Source organism: Barbus barbus (genome assembly GCF_936440315.1).
Source record: "Barbus barbus genome assembly, chromosome: 26".
Lineage (NCBI taxonomy): Eukaryota > Metazoa > Chordata > Actinopteri > Cypriniformes > Cyprinidae > Barbus > Barbus barbus.
In genome coordinates this window covers 10,487,074-10,508,532 of record NC_136754.1, presented here as the reverse complement: position 1 = coordinate 10,508,532, position 21,459 = coordinate 10,487,074, and the positions used below count along the sequence as shown (strand labels likewise).

The 21,459-nt window shown below is 34.4% G+C and overlaps 2 gene segments (V, D, J or C); both read right to left on the bottom strand.

Moving 5' to 3' along the window:
* Window positions 1-2,129: 2,129 nt before the first annotated feature.
* LOC306845806 (T cell receptor alpha variable 14/delta variable 4-like) lies at window positions 2,130-2,613 on the bottom strand. The segment is given in 2 exons: window positions 2,574-2,613; window positions 2,130-2,473 (listed from the first exon to the last, which is right to left on the bottom strand).
* A 2,951-nt stretch (window positions 2,614-5,564) lies between these two features.
* On the bottom strand, window positions 5,565-7,128 carry LOC306845805 (T cell receptor alpha variable 14/delta variable 4-like). The segment is given in 2 exons: window positions 7,086-7,128; window positions 5,565-5,890 (listed from the first exon to the last, which is right to left on the bottom strand).
* Between the last annotated feature and the right edge of the window lie 14,331 nt (window positions 7,129-21,459).

Here is a 21,459-nt window from a genome sequence, read left to right as displayed (position 1 = left end):
GAAACAATTCCATCGTAAAGGCATTTTAACTTGAAACCATCGCTTCTGGACAAAATATGAGTCTATTATATACGTACAGTAATATTCACTGTTTCTGACTAAATGCTAAAATCTGTGCGTATTTCTCTCCTAATTCAGACTAGATTACTTTTTTACTGGAGAAAGCAATATTATGCATATATTTTAGATTGAAGCAAAGGTTTGAAGTTAAAACCTCTTAATGATCAATCTGGCTATTAGAGATGCACAGATTTTGGCCATGGAAATTTGTTTATCTTCATTTATTTTCAGAAGCTCTTTTTTGGGAAGTTTTATAAGGGCATGCCAAAAACAAAAAAACAAACAAAAAAAAACTATTGAAATTGTAATCTTTTATACTTTGCTCCTAAGCACAGTTCTTTTCTTCCAGCAGGTGTTACAATATTGTGTTTGTGAAAGAAGTGTTGTGGTTTGCAGAAGATATAACTGTGGTTTAATTTTTATTTGATCTATTTTTTGAAGGCAAAAAAACTACATGTAAGTTTTTGTAAAGCTTCTCAGGCATTTTGAATCACTGGGCTTCTACTCTCAGAGCACAGTAATAGAGAGCGGAATCTGACAGAGTTACACTCTTAATAATGAGCTCAGTGGATGTTTGGGATGTAGCCGACTGAAACCGATCTGGTATATCCCCATAACTGCTCCTTGATCTGGCACCTTTATACAGTAAATATTCTGGTTCTCTGTTAGGATACTGTCTGTACCAGTAGAGATAGACATAATTGCTGCCTGTATCATATGAACAGCTCAGCGTTACACGCTCTTCTTCTGTTTTGTAAATAGTTTCTTTGTCATTTGGTTTAATGCTGTCAGATAAAACACCTGCAAGACAATTGGACAAATTGAACAGGTCAGCTGGATTCTCCACGTATCTCCAAAAATGCAAAACATGTATGAATAAAAATTACACTTTGCAAACAGTTTCTTCAACAAATGTGATGCCATTATTGTAGAGTACCATTAAAAATGTTAGCATGGACAAACATTTGAATATAAATTATATTTGAGTCTGCTCAGATTAAGTGTTTTATACCTGGTGCTGTTAAGAGAATCAGTAGAAAACATCTCTCCATGTTGGCAAGGTTTACTTGCTTGCTACTGTATGAACTGAAGTTTCAAGGTAAATGCACGATTGTAGTAGCCTATTATGGAGCCATAGTGTGGGTGTGGTTTATTTAGACCACCTTCTCTGTCTTTCCTAAAAACTGAGAAGTTAAGATTGTGCCTTTAGTCAATATATAATTATCTTAAAAATAACTATATGTCTTGTTGAATAAGTCTCTTCCTATGCTAATTTAATTTTATCAGCAAGTGTAACTTTGATTATGTTCATTATGTTACTATAAGGATTATTCAAAGCTAAACAGAATACAAGTGATTTAGTGAGTTAGAATGTTCATTTTTTAATATTTAGGTTTGTGCTTGTAGCATTATATTTGGTGTTGATATATTATATATGGTGTGTTGATTGATATCTATATGCATTACTGATCAAGTGCATTTTATAAGGAAAAACAAACCATTTAGGCCCGTTGAAATCTTTTGCAAAATGATTGATTCAGTAAATTTAACAATCTTATGGGAAACATGTCTGAGCCTGCTTTTTGGCATTATTCATTTTCACAACATTTAAGCACCAAATTACACAAATGCAGAGGGCAATAGGAACAGTCTTCTGTTGTTCCTTGCACATATGAATTAATTTCTTGTTAGTTAGTCAGTCATCCTCTCTGAAATGTTTTAATGTACACAGCACCCCCCTGTGGTGGTGTGACAAACATTTATTCTCCCATTGACAACATCCATGAGTCTAACAAAGATAAAACATTTGTGAATTTGAAAAATATAAAGGATTATAAATGTTGAATTTATTTCATTAATATGTTTTAAAATAGTTCTATAATAGTTAGATATTGATATTCCATAATTGGTTTCATTCAATAATGAGCATTTACTAAATCAATACATGTACTGTATGTAAGAAATACTAACCAGTTTGAAAATGTATAGCTAAATATGAATTTGAATGTAACATTCACTTGTGTGGATACTGTTTGTTATTTTGGACATCTCATTTTAATACTATAGAGTCAGTCAGGTTCTTGTATGGTGTGTTGAGTGTTTCCTGTCACTGTGGGCCTCAGAGCACAGTAATACAGAGCAGAGTCTGATACAGCAGCAGAAGAGATGATCAGATCCACACTGTTATATTCTTTTCTGTGACTGATGGATATTCCCGAAACTGGAGGATTAGCATAAGTAATGTATCCTGAATAATCCAGGATGAGGAACTGTGGTGGTGAAGCTGCATATTGCCGATACCAGTGAAGACTATCAACAGAACCAGTGTAGTTACAAGAGAGTTTCACAGTCTCAGTCTCAGTGGCAAATTCTGCATCACTGTATGGGGTGATAGCATCTTTAGCTCTGTTACCTGCAAAAATACAAAAGAAAAAAAAGTGTGCATCTGAACATTGCTGAGCATATTTAAAATTAGAATAATATAATGTAATGAGTACATGTAAGATTTTTACCTTGAGTTAAAGTCAGCAGTATAAGCACATGCATGAACATGATGAACAGGCTGCTGCTCGCCTCAGTGATCTGTGATGCTGTTCACTGAATGAGTCTGTGTTCTGCAGGCCCGTGATAAGCTCCGCCTCCTAACATAATAATTTTATAAATAGCAAAAATGATTAAACACAAAACCAAAAACACTTGTAGAATGGAACCAAAATCTGAATCTGTGACAGTATTGTTGATTTTGTTTTCAATATGTACCTTGTTTTTTCATGCACCTTGTTGATTTTGTGAAGTTGCACCAGAACAACTCATGTCATCTTAATTGTCATGTTTGGTTTAGTTAGGTGGCCATAGGTTATTCATTGATCAATACTTTACCTCAAGCTAAAACTATATGAGGTATATTGTTTAGCTTATTATTAACAATAATAACATTTGATCTCTTGAAAGGGCAAAATTCACCAGTTAGAAAACAGTCTGACTTCTTTTGAATTTAGAAACTAAAAAAAAAGAGAGAGAGAGAAAAATCTTAATATTTTAGATTAGAAAAACAATTGTCTTAATGGCTCCTATTTTATTAGCCCACCAGATGGCAATCTAAATCTCATTGAAGGAATACTATTGCTTCCCCCCCAATTTGGTTAAATTAGGATTTTGGAGTTAGACAACCCATATATAGCTTATACAGTAAATCATGGAATTTTAATGACAAATATCACCTAACCCCAGTATGTGTTGATTTAATAGCCTTGTGGAACGGTTGTTTTTCAATTCAAGCAGTCTCAGCTTTCAAATCCATCTGCACATACAAAATATAAGCAACCAAACTTAAACATTAGTTTTAACTTAAACATTTTTTTTTCCAATCCATATATTTCTGCAATTCTGTGGTATGCTTTACCCTTTATGTAGGGAGGGTTTTTGTACAGTGTTGTCTATTTTCTTGTCACTGTGGGCTCCAGGGCACAATAGTACATTGCTGAGTCTGTCACTTTAGCAGAGGAGATTTCAAGATATGTGTGGGTTTTCTCTTCATTCAGTTTTCCAGAGAATCGAGGATCTAGTTCCACAACTTTAGATTTCTGTAAAACTTTCCCAGTAGCATGTAGAATGACTAAAAGAAATTCAGGAGCAGATCCAGGATATTGGCGATACCAATATAGGCTCGCTGCTGAGGAGTAGTTGCAGGACAGGGATATAATGTCCTTTTCTGTTTTGTGTACTTCATTGTGGACCGGTGTGATGACATTCCCAAAAAGATCACCTGCAGAAAGTAATATAAAAATGTAGCTTGTTAAAGATGTGGATAAACAGATAAGCACGTAATCAACAAAAATCCTACCAGTCTGGAACAGAATACATACCCGCAAGAGAAAACAAAATAAAAACAAACAGTAGGCCTATCATTGTTCAGGACAACATGCAAGTAAACCTGCAACACCTGTAACTGTTACTGAAGTAAGTATTTCATTTTTCTCCAGTTAGAATATCTCAGTAGCCCCTCCCCTAAAGCTGTAATTCATAAACTCATCAAATGTATGGAAACCCATTTCAAAATATAAACTGTTTTTATTAATTTTTTTTTAAATAGAAATCTTTTATGTCATGTCATTGCTGTCACTTCTGATTAATTTAATGTGTCTTTGCTGAATATAACTTGAAAAAAATAAAAAAATTAAAAACTAAATATTTCAACGATATGTAAACCAAACTTTAAAAAGTACCTGTTATGAGAATCAGAAGTTCACAAACAATAAATAAATACCACACAACTTTGTTATATGTTCATACAATTAAGTTCACAACAAGTTTGAGGAAGCCTAAAGAAGTGGACCTATAACCAACAAAAGGTGGGGGTGCACTTTTTTGTTTCTTCAGCAGGTGTGACCGCATCCTGTTGTCTTGTGGTTTAAGACACATACTTGTGGTGGATCACTGACACACTAATTATGTGTGTGTTTTTGTAAAGCGTCTGTGGACTTTGTATCACTGGGCTCCTACTTTCAGAGCACAGTAATAGAGAGCCGAATCTGACAGATTCACGTTGTTAATGGTGAGTGAAGTAGATGTCGGAGATGTAGTTAACTTATAACGCTTGGCTGATACATTCCCTCCACCAGATGAGCGAGAGCTTTTAAATGATAAATACTGAGGTTCTCTATTAGGATATTGTCTGTACCAGTAAAGCAACACATTATTTTTGCTTTTATATGTGCAGCTCAGTGTGACAGATTCTCCTTCTCTTCTGGTTTTATTTGTACCTTCTTCTTTTGGCGCAATGCTGTCAGCAAATACACCTACAAAAATAAATTTTGCTTTAGAATGATAATGTAAAAAATGGTAACATGCTCTTCTAATATAAAATACTAATTAAAGCATTTAAATAAAATCTATAATGTTACAAAAATGATAGTCACTTTTTATATTATTTCTTTCATTTTTTTCAAGTCTTTAGAATGGTATGTGTGTATATAAATGACATTTGTCATACCTGTCATAAGAATCAGCAGTCCACATCTGTCCATGTTAATACTCTGGGTGATTTATTTTGTTTTAATCCAAATCATGTTTGCAGGGATACGAGAGAAAGAAACAACAAACTTTATAGGGATTCCATGTATTTAATGTGAATGAAGAAAAAGATACAATTCACTGCAGTTTGAATGGCTGTAGATATTCTAATGTGTATTTGCAAAGTGGGTGTGGTTAGTGACATCACCCACCCACTAATCAGACAGGTTTGTTTTTCTATCAAGCTACTTTGACTACTGTGACATTTTCTATCCCATAACTCTTTCTGAATTGCTACATTTTCATTAAGTCATTCAGTATGTTCATTCATGTTCCAAGCCCCGGCAATAATTTGGGGACATTCATGATATTCCAGACATTCTGCTGGTCATCAAAAACAGCACTCCTACAACATTCCTGGCTAACTTGGATTGTTATCATTGGCAGGGTATTGCTAAACAGTGATGTTGTAATTAAAGTTTCTTTTTGTTCTATGTTGCTGTGTTTCCTGTCACTGTGGGCTGCAGAGCACAGTAGTACAGAGCAGAGTCTGATACTTTAGCAGAGGAGATGATCAGATCCACACGGGTTTCTGTTTTTCTGTGATTGATGATTATTCCTGGAATGGGTGGATTAGCTGGAGTTGTAACTCCTGAATCTTCCAGTATGAGAAACTGTGGTGGTAAACCTGCATACTGGCGATACCAGTGAACACCACGAGCAGAACCGCTGTAGTTACAGGAGAGCGTCACATTGTCATCCTCAAGAGCAAATTCTCTGTCACATTTTGGAGTGATGACTTCTGAGGCTATGGAACCTGCAGATGAAAGTGACATTAATTGTAACACAACCATACACATATCTTGTAAAAACATTTATATATTAATCTTTCATATAGAATTGAAACAGTAGTATATTATATAGCATTATATTATGTATTACAGTATATACAGTATAGTATTTTAGTAATATATTATATTTAAATATTACAATATTATACCTTCTGTTAATGATATCAGTATGATAATATAGATGAACATGTTCACTCAACAAATTGTCAGGAGCAAGCTAAACAAAGAGCAGCTGCTTCATGCAGAGATTGCTTGTGACTTTATTTGTGTGCTAGTGTGTGTTAAACTCCTCCTCTTGCCATTATTTATATGATAGCTATGCTGGTTTACTTTATCTGTAGAGGATAACGGACAGAGAACTACTTTAAAATAAATATATTTTTATTTGCTTGTTTTTATTATAATTTTTTTGTTTGTTTAAAAAAATCTTTCATTTTCTATACTGAATGATTTCTAAATTTTGAATAATATTTAGGAAAACAAATGTTAAGTGATAGCTTCACATGCCCCTACATATTTAATCTCCCAAATTCACAGGTGTTGCCACGTTCTCATTTCTAGAGCTGTGTTCAAAGAAACAATAAATTGTGGTTTGATGCTATTTGATTAAAGCTTGTTCAAACCACATTGTGTATTTGAGTTTTTGTAAAGCTTCTCTAGTATTTTGTATCACTGGGCTACTCGAAGAGCACAGTAATAGAGAGCTGAATCTGACAGAGCTGCTTTATCAGTAATGAGTTCAGTGGATGTTCGGGATGTAGTCGACCGAAACCGATGATCTGCTATATTCTCATAGCTCTGTGATCGGGCACCTTTGAGCAGTAAAAATTGAGGTTCTCCATTTGGATACTGTCTGTACCAGTAAAGCCAAACATTATTGCTGCCCACATCATATGTGCAGCTCAATGTCACAAATTCTCCTTCTTCCTTGATTATATTAGTATCTCCTTCTCTTGGTTCAATTTTGTCTGCAAATCCACCTGAAATGAAATGCATTTCTATACATTATGATCTAGAATATATGATCATTATTGTTTCAATAAAACATGTTACAAATGTCTTTTCAGTATGTATCACATCAGGGTGAGGTTTGCTTTGCATTACAATGGAATATTGTTTGTTCAACCTACAACTGTGTTTAGTGTGATTTGGTATATTTACCTGTAACTACAACGAGAATCATGAGTAGCATTTGCCTCTCCATGTTGGCAGTCAAGATGTAGTTTGTATCTCTATTACTGTTAGATTTAGAAAACTGTAATGTGAATCAATCTGTGGTGGTCTCCAGTACATTAAATGAATGCACTGAGTGAAGTTCCATTGTATACTAACATTGTGGGTGTGGTTAGTGAAATGTGCAACACAATTTAAAAGCTGCACAGCTTCTGTAATTCATAAGAGAACATACTTTTCTAGTGTTACAGCCTCATCAGAAGGACATGGTCATAAAGGGGGAGCAACATCCATGTTGGTGAGATATTAAAATAGATAGATTATTGGCAGAGCCTACTGAAAAGTAGAATATGTTTGCTGAAGGACTAACTGAGTGTCAGAAATCTCCAAAAAGGAAAAACTATTTCAGACAAGGCTTAAAGATCTTAATGCAAAGCAGCAGCTAAATGCTGGTGTATAGCATTTATTTCAGTCAAAAAATTGCTTGAAATTTCACAAGTAATTTGTGTAAAAGAATTAGTAAATAGTGCTCCAATAATCGGAGTTCCAAACAAATACTTGTGAGACTAAGCAGGAGCATAATGTCAGGGAAATGCTTGACTAAGAGAGGAAGAATCTGTGATATTACACTGCCCCCTTATGCTAAAACTTAGAACAGCATGTTATTAATAATATTATAGTATATTAATATTATATTATACAAAATCATAACGAGAAGTTGAAGCATATACAAGTTTTTTTATGTTTTTCATGTTAAATGGTAAATCCTCCAAATGGCGTTGAAAAATTTGATATGCTAAATCAGGACTGTCCAAACTCAGTCCTGGAGGGCCGGTGTCCTGCAGAGTTTAGCTCCAACTTGCCTCAACACACCTGCATTGAAGTTTCTAGTATGCCTAGTAAGAGCTTGATTAGCTGCTTCGGGTGTTTTTAATTAGGGGTGGAGCTAAACTCTGCAGGACACCGGCCCTCCAGGACCGGTTTTCCCACAGTACAGTAAGTGATGGTTTTGTACAGTGTAGTTTGTTTTCCTGTCACTGTGGGCTCCAGAGCACAGTAGTACAGAGCAGAGTCTGTCACTTGTACAGAGGAGATCTCCAAGTTCACATGGGTTTTCTTTTCATTCAGTTTTGCAGAGAATCGAGGATCTTGATCCACAACATTAGATTTTTGTAAAACTGCCCCAGTAGCATGAAGAATAACGTAAAGAAATTCAGGAGCCGATCCAGGATACTGGCGATACCAAAACAGGCTGTTTGCTGAGGAGTAGCTACAGGAGAGACTTATAAGGCCCCCTTCTGTCTCAGACATATGAGTTTCTACTGGTGTAATGACATTCCCAAAACTGACACCTGCAGATGAAAACAAATTTTAATCTCATGAAGGAAAATCTTACAAATGACCAGATTAAGAAAACAATTGTGAAAAGGGGTGAAATTAAATACTTACCCAGAAGAGAACAGTGCAAAATAAAAAAAAGCATAATTTTCCAGGAAGATGTTTCAGTTTATCTGCAACACCATCTGTTACTGAAGTAAACATTCATTCATTGTAAAGCAGAGGTTGTCTCTAGCACCTCCTCTTAAAGCTACAGAACTGCATTTTTAAAGCAGATAATCTCTCTAATCCTAGATCTGTGATCTCTGGAGAGTTTGATGATAATTTGCCATCTAATAAATATATTTCATTATATCAAAACTATATAAATTTGAGCATTTTAGTTCATATTTTTATGTAACATCTTATTGTTTGACTTTTTGGAAGGATTTTATTGTTTTGCTCTTTTGGACTAGTTTGATGACATTCACAAAAGTTGAATTGGTTATAGATCATTTTAATAAAATCCTTAGAAATTTATACATACTTTATGAGAACCATGTGATATATGCTATATTATAGTCACATGCCCTTATTCAACCTTTTTAATCTTCTAAATTCACAGCTGTTACCACATTCCCTGTTTGTGGTTTATAAAAACATGATGTGTTTTGATACTGATTGATTAAAGACTCTTCAAAGCATTATATTCTTGTGAGTTTTTGTAAAGCTTCTCAGGCATTTTGTATCACTGGGCTCCTACTCTTAGTGCACAGTAATAGAGAGCTGAATCTGACAGAGCTGCTTTTACAATAGTAAGTTCAGTGGATGACTGGGATGTAGTTGATTGAAACCCATCTGGTATATCCTCATCACTGCTCCTTGATCGAGCACCTTTATACAGTATATATTCTGGTTCTCTGTTTGGATACTGTCTGTACCAGTAAAGCCAAATATCATTGCTGTTAGTTTCAAATGTGCAGCTCAGTGTCACAGACTCTCGTTCTTCTCTGATTATATTAGTATCTCCTTCTCTTGGTCCAATTTTATCAGCAAATTATAAGTATCATCTGCCTCTCCATCATAACCGAAGTCCACTTTAAAGATCAGATTTTTAGTGTGTTATTAAATTGATTCAATAGATTATATTTATTAATTTATGGATTACACTTTGTTAATTTATTGGTTCCACTTTATGCTGAATGTGTGCTGAGAGTGAAGCTGATGGTTGAATGAAAGCACTGAGAACTGAGTGAAGTTCTGTTGTGTTCAAATAATGTGGCTGTGGGTTAGTGAAATATGAAACACGTTCTGTGCTTTCAAATGGGTTTCTTATAGACATCAGGTGCTTGTTTAGTGTGAATAAAACAGCTTGTGAAATACTGTTGCCCCCTTCTGTTGCAGCTCAGAACAGCATGTTTTGTCCAATTGCTTTACAGTATGCTATTAATTGTGCTGTCTAAAATGGTAAATGTGTTTAAGTTACTTTTATTTGCATTTTAATTTTAATCACAATGATTTAATTGTTGTGCTCATGTATAATACACATTTTAGGTCCTTATAAAAGTGATAACCTGTCTTCCACTTTCAGCCACAGAACATTTTCACAGTATGACAGTTTCTTAAGGATCTACTAAGAACTTTATAAGACGTATCTGTGTGATTTATTAAAAACATAAACCCTAATCTCCATCTCTAACTTTCAGTCTTATTTAAAGAGCTTTTTGTACAGCATTCAGTGGATTTCCTTTCACTGTGGGCTCCAGAGCACAGTAGTACAGAGCAGAGTCAGTGACAGCAGCAGAGGAGATCTTCAGATCCACACTACTGTTGTCTTTTCTGTGATTGATTGAGACTCCAGCAACTGGAGGATCAGCTTTAGTAACTGTCCCATAGGAATCCAGGATGAGGAACTTAGGTGGTGAACCTGTGTATTGACGATACCAGTGAAGACCTCGAACAGAACCAGTGTAGCTACAAGAGAGTGTCACACTGTCACCCTCATCAGCAAACTGAGAAGCACTGTATGGTGTGATGACTTCTGCTGCTCTGGAACCTGCATTTAAAGTGTAAATTTAAAGTTTAAAAAAGGAGACAAGACAAATACAACTGAAATGTATATCCTCTTTCAAATGTGCATTCTCCATTCAAATGCAATATTATGTATAATGCAATGTTGTTATTAGCTTGGTTAACTAAAAAGCATTTCTGAGAAGTCAGGCTCTTGTTTCAATAAGAGAATCTGTATTTATAAATTACGCAAAACCTGAATTTGTTCTTAAAGACAATTATGTTTTCATCCCGCTTTTAATAATGTTTCAGCATATGCGGCAATATCCTACCTTTAGCTGATGATAGTAATATAATTAAATAGATAAACATTTTGGCACAATAATCAGATGTGAAGAGGAGACAAACATCAGATGATCTAAAAAGACTTGTGAAATGCTGACAGTCCTATTGTACAACATCTGCACTAAACTCCTCCTCCTCAGATTGACAACATTCATCGCATCTCACAAAATATTTATAACGCAATCCCTCATATTGATTAAAAATAAATAATATTAATAAATAGATATAGATAGCTAGATAAATGACAAGCTACAACATATTTCAGTGGCATATTTTATGGGGATAATCTTAAACATAAACATGATATAGATTTTGCATGTTAGGCATGAAATAAGGGTTCTATAAAAATAATTATTCAAATTTGAAGCCAATTTTTTTACAACATTTTTTACAGTTAGTTTTAAATGAAGACTATTTTATGCTATCCATTTTATTTTATAACATTGTAAAAAAAAATAAACACGAATATACTGCATGTAATAAAATGTCAGTTATTTTCATTCAGTTTTGCAGAGAATCGAGGATCTTGGTCCACAACTTTAGATTTTTGTAAAACTTCCCCAGTAGCATGAAGGATAACGTAAAGAAATTCAGGAACTGATCCAGGATATTGGCGATACCAAAATAAACTTCTTGCTGAGGAGTAGCTACAGGAGAGACTTATAATGTCCCCTTCTGTCCCAGACACGTGAGTTTCAACTGGTGTGATGACATTCCCAAAACTGACCCCTGCAGATGAGATTATCAACATTTGACAACATTTTAAGAACAAAAACATGCAAATGACCAGAAAAAAAAAGAAAATTGAGGATCTGAGGGTTTAAAGAGTATACGTACATGGAAGACAACAGAAAAAAGCTAAAACAAAAAGCATCATTTTCAGGATGTTGTTTAAGTTCATCTGCAGGACAAACTGTTACTGAAGTAAACATTCATTCATTGTATAGCAGAGACTGCCTCTAGCTCCTCCCCTTAAAACAACAGTCCATAACAATTTATAATGTAGATCATCTCTCTCTGATCCTACAGCGGATGTGTTTTTGTCAAGGACCACTATCGTCAAAGATGATTGACAATTATCATACAGTTTGGATTGGTGGTATGGTTCTGTTCCGGGCCAGAACTCCCTGTGCATCCATGCAGACTAGCATGGATGAGAGCAGGGAGAGCAGCGATAACCCCCTGGGGTAACAGAACAAACATAAATGTATTGCAGAGATCATTAATGTTCAATAATTTAATGAAAACATTTTAGAAATTAGCCTTATTCAAAAGAGAATCAGAATGCCGAATCCTGACTGGATGAGAGGAGGAGCTGAGGATGGAGAAGGGTAATTAGCTATTGAACAACACGAAAACTGTTGATAATACTGAAGGAGCTTATATATGAGATAGGCATCATATTCTTATAGGTAGACGTGGATAAGCTGAGAGTCAGCTGATGCGAGCTTGACTAACGTGACCTGCCAGAACTAACGCTGCACTTGATTTATGATAATCATTATGTTGGATATAGATTCATAGATTCATGTCACGTGACTGGCCTGAAGATCTGGAAGGTAAAAACATCCATAGAACTGCAACATCTTATCGATTTTCTGTCTGTTTCCAATCAACTGATATTATATCACCTCTCAAAAGAATAAAAGATATATGTGAAAAAAGTGTCCATTTGCAATGAATATAAAGCATTCGGCGCAATATTTCAGTCACTAAAAGCAGCAGGACATTCTGAAATGTTTGTTCTGAAAGTGTTATTAAAACAGTGATTACTTTAAGCAGATAAGCCCGGAATATGATGCCACATGAAAACTATGAATGGAGGATCCATTCTGAGTTACTGTCGGTACCAGTAAAGCCAGTTTGCAATATTGTATGTTACTTAATAATTGCACTAGTAGCAGTATGTTTTTTTTTTTTTTTTTTTTGAGTCCAGCTGTGATTTGCACATTTCTATCAAGGCTTGATAAGCATATAAAAACTGTTTTTGTACAGTCTTATAGGGGTTCCTGTCACTGTGGGCTCCAGAGCACAGTAGTACAGTGCTGAATCTGACACTTTAGCAGAGGAGATGATCAGATCCACATGGGTTTCTGTTTTTCTGTGATTGATGTTTATTCCTGGAATGGGTGGATTAGCTTGAATTGTTGCCCCTAAATATTCCAGTATGAGAAACTGTGGTGGTGAACCTGCATACTGGCGATACCAGTGAACACCACGAGCAGAACCGCTGTAGTTACAGGAGAGCGTCACATTGTCATCCTCAAGAGCAAATTCTCTGTCACGTTTTGGAGTGATGACTTCTGAGGCTATGGAACCTGCAAATGAAAGTGGTGTTAAATGTAGCTTTTAAACACTTATGACAGAATAAAATACGTTTACTTTTACAATATTATACCTTCAGTTGATGACAGCAGTATAATAATATAGATTAACATATTAACTCACAAAACTGGTAAGAACAAACTAAAAACAGATCAGTTGCTCCACACAGTGTTGTGTGATGTTCATCTTCACCCAGCTGAATGCTGTATAGTGTGTGTGCTAAACTCCTCCTCCTGTCCTGACAATAAATCTGAAGCGCCTAAGAAAAGATGAAATGAGCATTCATGGCTGTTTAAATATATGCTTATTTCTTATTATTTGATTTTTGATAATACTTTTTTGTTCTTCATTTTGCGGCTTATATTGCCAATATTGTATTACATGTGAGTTTTTTTAATGAGACCTCTTATACAGCATAATATGAGAAAAGAGATAACCTAACAAACAAGCTTACATGAGAAGAGTATGCAATACATGCTAAATTGTATTCATATGTCCTTATGTAACCATTTTTACCTCCTAAATTCACAGCTGTTACCACTGTTTGTGGTTTATAAAAACATGATGTGTTTTGATGCTGATTAATTAAAGACTCTTCGAAGCATTAATTTTGTGTGAATTTTTATAAAGCTTCTCTGGTATTTTGAATCACATAATATTACATCATGATCTAATACAGAGTTCTGTAGCCTAGTTGTGAAGTATTTACCTGAAACTGTGAGAAGTAGAGTAGTATTTGTCTCTCCAACATTTCCTCAAAGATTTAAAGTCAACTTTAAATATTTTCAGAAAAATGTTTTAGTTTATATTATTATTTAACTGATTTTTGGAGAGTTGTAAGTATGCTGAATGTGGCTTCATAAAATGTGAGAGTAGGTAATGTGTGACTGAATGCACCGAGTCTGAGTGAAGTTTTATTGTGTTCTAATAATGTGGGTGTGGTCAGTGAAACATAAACATGCTCTGTGCACTACTGTATATATCACTAGTGCTTTATCATCTAACTGCATTTCAGACAGATCTATCTCTAATTAATTTTCTTTATCACAATTAAACGGAGCAAGTGAAAATATATATACTTTCACCAGGATATACTTTAATAATCATTACTCAACACTACATTCAGTGTTTGAAATTAAATGTTGATAGCACTTCTTAATCATCCTTGGTGAGCATCAGGGAAATGCTTGTGAAACATAACTTGTGAGATTATGTTGCCCCCTTCTGTTGGAGCTCAGAACTATATGAAATACTGTGCTTGAGCTACTTTTACTTTGTTTTCTTTTTTTAATTATTATTTGAAGTATAGACCAAATGTATTCTCACGTATAATTCTATTCTACAGAAAACTACCTTAAATGATATATCAAAACATGAGACGTTTTTTTTTAACAAGTTAGCCTACTGATTTTTAATTTTTTAAATCTATTTATTTGTTTTAAGCTAACACAAACAAATGTCTGCAGAAATTTGCTGGATGATTAATAATTAACCCACTGGATGATTGATATCAGCTTGAGTCAGGTTTTTGTACAGTGTTCTTGTGTTTCCTGTCACTGTGGGCTCCAGAGCACAGTAGTACAGAGCAGAATCTGTCAGTTTAGCAGAGGAGATCTCCAGATCCACATGGGTTTTCTTTTCATTCACTTTTCCAGAGAATCGAGGATCTTGTTCTACAATTTTAGACTTCTGTGAAACTTTCCCTGTCCTATGTAGTATTATCAGAAGAAATTCAGGAGCTGAACTGGGATATTGGCGATACCACTGCAGACTAACTGCTGATGAGTAGTTACAGGACAGAGTTATATTGTCCCCCTCTGTCCCAAACACTTCAGGCTGGACTGGTGTGATGACATTTCCAAAACTCGCACCTGTGAATCAGATTTAATCATATTAACTCCATTGTCATGAAACACAAAAGTACAAGAAACCAAAAAGAAAAAATACAATTAAATAGAATGTCAAATATGACCTATATAATAATAGAAGAATGTTAATTTAAATTCTTACATGCAAGAGAACAGAACAAAAGTAAAAAGCTGAGCACCATTTTTGCAGTGGATTAGTTCATCTGCCACACAGACTGTTAGACAGCAAACTCTCACTGTCTAGCAGAGATGTCTCCAGATAGCACCTCCCCTAAAAGCTGCACTCCCATTAAAACACAATCATCCTTTTGAATCTTTTACAGCAAACTTCAACACCAAACTGTGACAATTCCTGAACTGGAATTTACAACAACCATCAATTAATAATAGCAAAAACCATTAGGAGGATAACATAAGGTGTCTAACAAGTACTACAACAGTCAATTGTATGTTTAAAGTGCATTTTAACATGTTGTCCTCTAATGGTAAAACTCAGAAACACTGATAATTGTCTGGTGTGTTTGTTTTAATTTATTCTAAATCACCCTTATTTGTATTTGCACTAAACTGGCTAATGAAATGTTTGCATGCTTCATAGACTCATATAAAATATCCATTAAATCTAAATAATTGATAATTATTTCTAAAATAATTTATAATAAGTTATAGTTATCACAACATAATCCTGACGCTCTGTTCTTGGTTCTGTTGATCACCGTCAAGGCTTATTTTAAATTTATTTTTTTTATTATTTTTTTCACTAATAAGTAAAAAAGGCATTTCATTATTGAATTCAGTGATGTCATCATCCAGCTCAGTTCAGTTTAAATAGTGTCTTTGCAATCAGGTCGACGATATCGCTGGAAATGAAGTGTCCCCAACTAAGCAAGCCAGAGGCGACAGCGGCAAGGAACCAAAACTCCATCGGTGACAGAATGGAGAAAAAAACCTTTAATCTTTAATCTAGATTTAAACTGACAGAGTGTGTCTGCCTCCCGAACAGTATTAGGTAGATTGTTCCAGAGTTTGGGGGCTAAATAGGAAAAGGATCTGCCGCCTGCCATCTGAACACCACGAGCAGAACCGCTGTAGTTACAGGAGAGAGTCACATTGTCATCCTCAAGAGCAAATTCTCTGACACGTTTTGGAGTGATGACTTCTGAGGCTCTGGAACCTGCAGATGAAAGTGGTGTTAAATGTAGGCCTAGTTATCAAACACTTCCACTGGAATAAATGATGGGCTTTTAACTTTTACCGTATTATACCTTCAGTTGATGACAGCAGCATAATAATATAGATCAACATGTTCACTTACTAAACTGGTTAGAACAAGCTAATAACAGTGTTGAGTGATGTTCATCTTTATAGTGTCTGTGCTAAACTCCACCTCCTGTCCTGACAATTTCCTGAATTACAATGCACCAAAGATTAAAAGAACATTTATAGCGGTTTAAAATATATGCTTATTTCTTTAAATTCTTTGTATTTTTAAATCAATATTGTATTGCCATTTTGCTCAAATATGTGAGCTCTTATAATTTTTAATGGGACTTCTTATACAACATAATATGAGAAAAGAGATAACAAACAAGCTAACATGAGAAAAATATGCAATACATGCATATTATATTCACGCTTATGTAACCCTTTTTACCTCCCAAATTCACAGCTGTTACCACATTCCCTCACTGGTAAAACTGTGTTCGATTTACTTAAAATATACTGTATTATGCACCATTTTTGCATCATACTTTTTAAGTAAACCCAACTTGTTTATTTTAAGTAAAATAAAGATAATTTTTGTTATATGAACTTAAATATTTGCGTTCACTCAACATTCCTTACTTAAAACATGCAATATGATATAATCTACTAAGTAATTTCAAGTTGTGTTAACTTAACATTTAAACTCATTTATATTAAAAATATAATTAATTGAGTTGAACCAAAATAACATTTTAACTTGCTTTAGATCTTCAACTATTGGTCTGCTTACTGCAGTGCCACATTTCACTCAGTCACTATATAATTGACTAAATGTAGAACTGGAAATAAACATGTTTTTAAAATATGTGGTTCATTTGCAAATATGAATGTAAGCAAACAGACAGCTTATGATCCTTTTTAAATATCCACTCAACATAATTATTACCCTAATTAACACAGAGACCTCAATACTTGGTACACCATACAAAATGACGGTGACAATCATTTGTCGATTTAAATCGATTTAAGTTATATCCTTAGGAATTGTTACAACATAAAATGAGGAAAAAAAGAGATAAAAGTGATCATGTGAAACCATGTGATGCATGCTAAATTATAGTCACATGCCCTTATGCAACCTTTTAAACCTCCCAAATTCACAGCTGTTACCACATTCCCTGTCTGTGGTTTATAAAAACATGATGTATTTTGATACTGATTGATTAAAGTCTCTTCAAAGCATTAATTTCGTGTGAGTTTTTGTAAAGAGACTCTGGTATTTTGCATCACTGGGCTCCTACTCTTAGTGCACAGTAATAGAGAGCTGAATCTGACAGAGTTACGCTGTTAATAATGAGTTCAGTGGATGACTGGGATGTAGTTGATCGAAACCCATCTGGTATATCCTCATCACTGCTCCATGATCGAGCACCTTTATACAGTATATATTCTGGTTCTCTGTTTGGATACTGTCTGTACCAGTAAAGCCAAATATCATTGCTGTTAGTTTCATATGTGCAGCTCAGTGTCACAGACTCTCTTTCTTCTCTGATTATATTAGTATCTCCTTCTCTTGGTCCAATTCTATCAGCAAATCCACCTGCGGTGAATCATATTTTAAAATACCATGAAGTAATGATTTTTTTTTTATAAAAATGATATTAGATTAATTAATTCACAAAATATAATCAGTTGTGATTAAAAGTATATTTACCTGAAACTGTGATGAGCATTATAAGTATCATCTGTCTCTCCATCCTAACTGAAGTCCACTTTACAGATCAGATTTTTAGTTTCTAGTACTTTTAAATTGATTCATTAGATTATCATTATTAATTTATGGATTTATTTAGTTCTAAATTATGCTGAATGTGACTTTATAAAATGAATTAAAATATAATAGTAGCTGGAGGTTGAATGAAAGCACTGAGACTGAGTCAAGTTCTGTTGTGTTTGAATAATGTTGGTGTGGGTTAGTGAAACATGAAACATGTTCTGTTTTTAAATGGTTTCTTAGACATCAGGTGTTTGTTTCGTGTGAATAAAACAGCTTGTGAAATACTGTTGCCCCCTTCTGTTGCAGCTCAGAACAGCATGTTTTGTCCAATTTCTTTACCGTGTGCTTTAAAATATGCCGTCTAAAATGGTAAATGTGTTGGGTTTTATTTTTATTGACATTTACTTTTAATTACAATCATTTAACTGTTGTGCTCATACATTGTCAGCATAAAAATAATAATCTGTTCTCCTGCCACAGAACATTTCCACAGTATGTCAGTTTCTGAAGGATCTGCTAGAAAAAAAAAAAAATTGAGGGTCTGAGGGTTGAAATGAGATACTGACATGCAAGACAACAGAACAAAGCCAAGACAAACAGCATACTGTAATTTTCAGGATGATGTTTAAGGGGAGACACTGCAGGCAAAAACACAGTTTTTCTCTCCTACATTGAGCCATATATCTCCACTTCAGTAGCACTTACACACACCAAACTTTACATCTTTATTCCTGTCTATATCCTGAAGGTTTCTACAGAGAGATTTGTTCATATATAATTTGCTTGATTATATACAACATTTTATTCCCCAAAAATTGTGAAAATGTATTGTTTTCTATCTGTTCTAAGTATTTTCTTAATTATGGAGTGACAAAATGAGAAATTTAGTCACTCCATAACTACCCAAAATTCCCTCTGTAAAACCGTTTGACTCTAATATGTCAATAAAATTAAATAAGAATTTTGAAACCAACTTCATCCAGTGTTTAGATTTTTGTTCTAGAAATGTATGCAAATTAGCGCATATTTCATTAAATAATGCATCATTTGCATATTTAAACCTAACATTTTAGAAAGCTTGTAACACAAAAAATGTTTGCAATTGTCAATGTAATCAATCAACTAGATAAGTAAGGTGATAACTATTAGTTATTTTTTTTACCCTATTCACCTGCAGTGTCTCGCCTTAAAATCATGTGCAGGATAAACTGTTCTTGAAGTAAACATTCATTCGTTGTATAGCAGAGATCGCCTCTAGCTCCAACAGTCCTGAATTCATAAAGTAGATCATCTCTCACTGATCCTACAGCAGATGTGTTTATGATGATGATTATGTGTGATTTCAATTCATAGTTTTCAGTCACATGAAAAGCCTGAAGACCTGGAGGGCAAAACATCTATAGAACTGCAACACAAGCTTGTCAATTTTTTATCTGTTTCCAATCTACAAATAATTAGATCACCTCTCAAAAGAACAAAGCAAAGATATGTGAACAAAGTGTAAGTTTTGGCAATTTGCAATCCATATAAATCATCTGCCGCACTATTCAAATCACTAAAAACAGCGGGAAATTCTGAAATGTTTAATGTGAAAAATACTTGAAGTGCCTTAATGTATTAAAACAGTGATATTAAAAGATCAAATTCAGTACAAACAGATGATTCTTACTTTATATGCAAGCAGATAAGTCCGGAATATAATGTCACATAAAATCTATGAATAGAGTTACTGTCTGTACCAGTAAAGCCAGCTTAGAATACCGTATGTTACTTGATAATTCCACTAGTATTGATAGGAGCTGTATGTTTATTTGCTTGTTTGTTTGTTTGTTTTTTGTGCTGTTGAGTTCAGCTGTGATTTATACATTTCTATCAAGGCTTGATGAGCACGTGAAAACTGTTTTTGTACAGTCTTATAGGGTTTCCTGTCACTGTGGGCTGCAGAGCACAGTAGTACAGTGCTGAATCTGACACTTTAGCAGAGGAGATGATCAGATCCACATGGGTTTCTGTTTTTCTGTGATTGATGGTTATTCCTGGAATGGGTGGATTAGCTTGAATTGTTGCCCCTGAATCTTCCAGTATGAGGAACTGTGGTGGTGAACCTGCATACTGGCGATACCAGTGAACACCACGAGCAGAACCGCTGTAGTTACAGGAGAGCGTCACATTGTCATCCTCAAGAGCAAATTCTCGGACACTTTTTGGAGTGATGACTTCTGAGGCTCTGGAACCTGCAAATGAAAGTGGTGTTAAATGCAATTTTGCAGTTTTCAAACACTTCTGACAGAATAAAATACTTTTTCAATACTATACCTTCAGTTGATGACAGCAGTATAATAATATAGATCAACATGTTCACTCACTGGACCACAGTAGTAAGAACAATCTAAAAACAGATCAGTTGCTCTACACAGTGTTGTGTGATGTTCATCTTTACACAGCTGTATGCTGTATAGTGTGTGTGCTAAACTCCTCCTCCTGTCCTGACAATAAATCTGAAGCACATGAAATGAGCATTTATAGTTGTTTAAATATATTCTTATTTCTTTTAATTCCTTGTTATTTGATAACATTTTGTTCGTTCATGTGAGTTTTTAATGAGACTTCTTCACATTCACAGCTGTTACCACATTCCCCGTCTGTGGTTTATAAAAACATGATGTGTTTTGATACTGATTGATTAAAGACTCTTCAAAGCATTAATTTCGTGTGAGTTTTTGTAAAGAGACTCTAGTATTTTGTATCACTGGGCCCTTACATAAAGTGCACAGTAATAGAGAGCTGAATCTGACAGAGCTGCTTTTACAATAGTAAGTTCAGTGGATGACTGGGATGTAGTTGATTGAAACCCATCTGGTATATCCTCATCACTGCTCCTTGATCGAGCACCTTTATACAGTATATATTCTGGTTCTCTGTTTGGATACTGTCTGTACCAGTTAAGCCAAATATCATTGCTGTTAGTTTCAAATGTGCAGCTCAGTGTCACAGACTCTCCTTCTTTTCTGATTATATTAGTATCTCCTTCTCTTGGTCCAATCCTATCAGCAAATCCACCTGAAATGCAATGAATTATATTTTAAAATACCATGATGTAATAATGTTTTTTTTTTCAGTAAAAATTATATTATATTAAATTATTAGATTTATAAAATATAATTAATTGTAATTAAAAATATTTTTTTACCTGAAACTGTGATGAGCATCATGAGTAGCATCTGCCTCTCCTCCATCTTCACTCAAGTCTACTTTAAAGATCAGATTTTTAGTTTCTAGTAGCTATTAAATAATTTATTAGATTATCATTGTTGATTTATTGATTTAATAGTTACAAATTATGCTGAATGTGGCTTTAAAAATTAAGAAAAATATGAGAGTAGCTGATGGGTGAATAAATGCACTGAGACTGAGTGAAGTTCTGTTGTGTATGAATAATGTGGGAGTGGGTTAGTGAAATATGAAACATGTTCTGTGTTCCTTATAGAAGTCAGGTGCTCGTTTAGTGTGAATA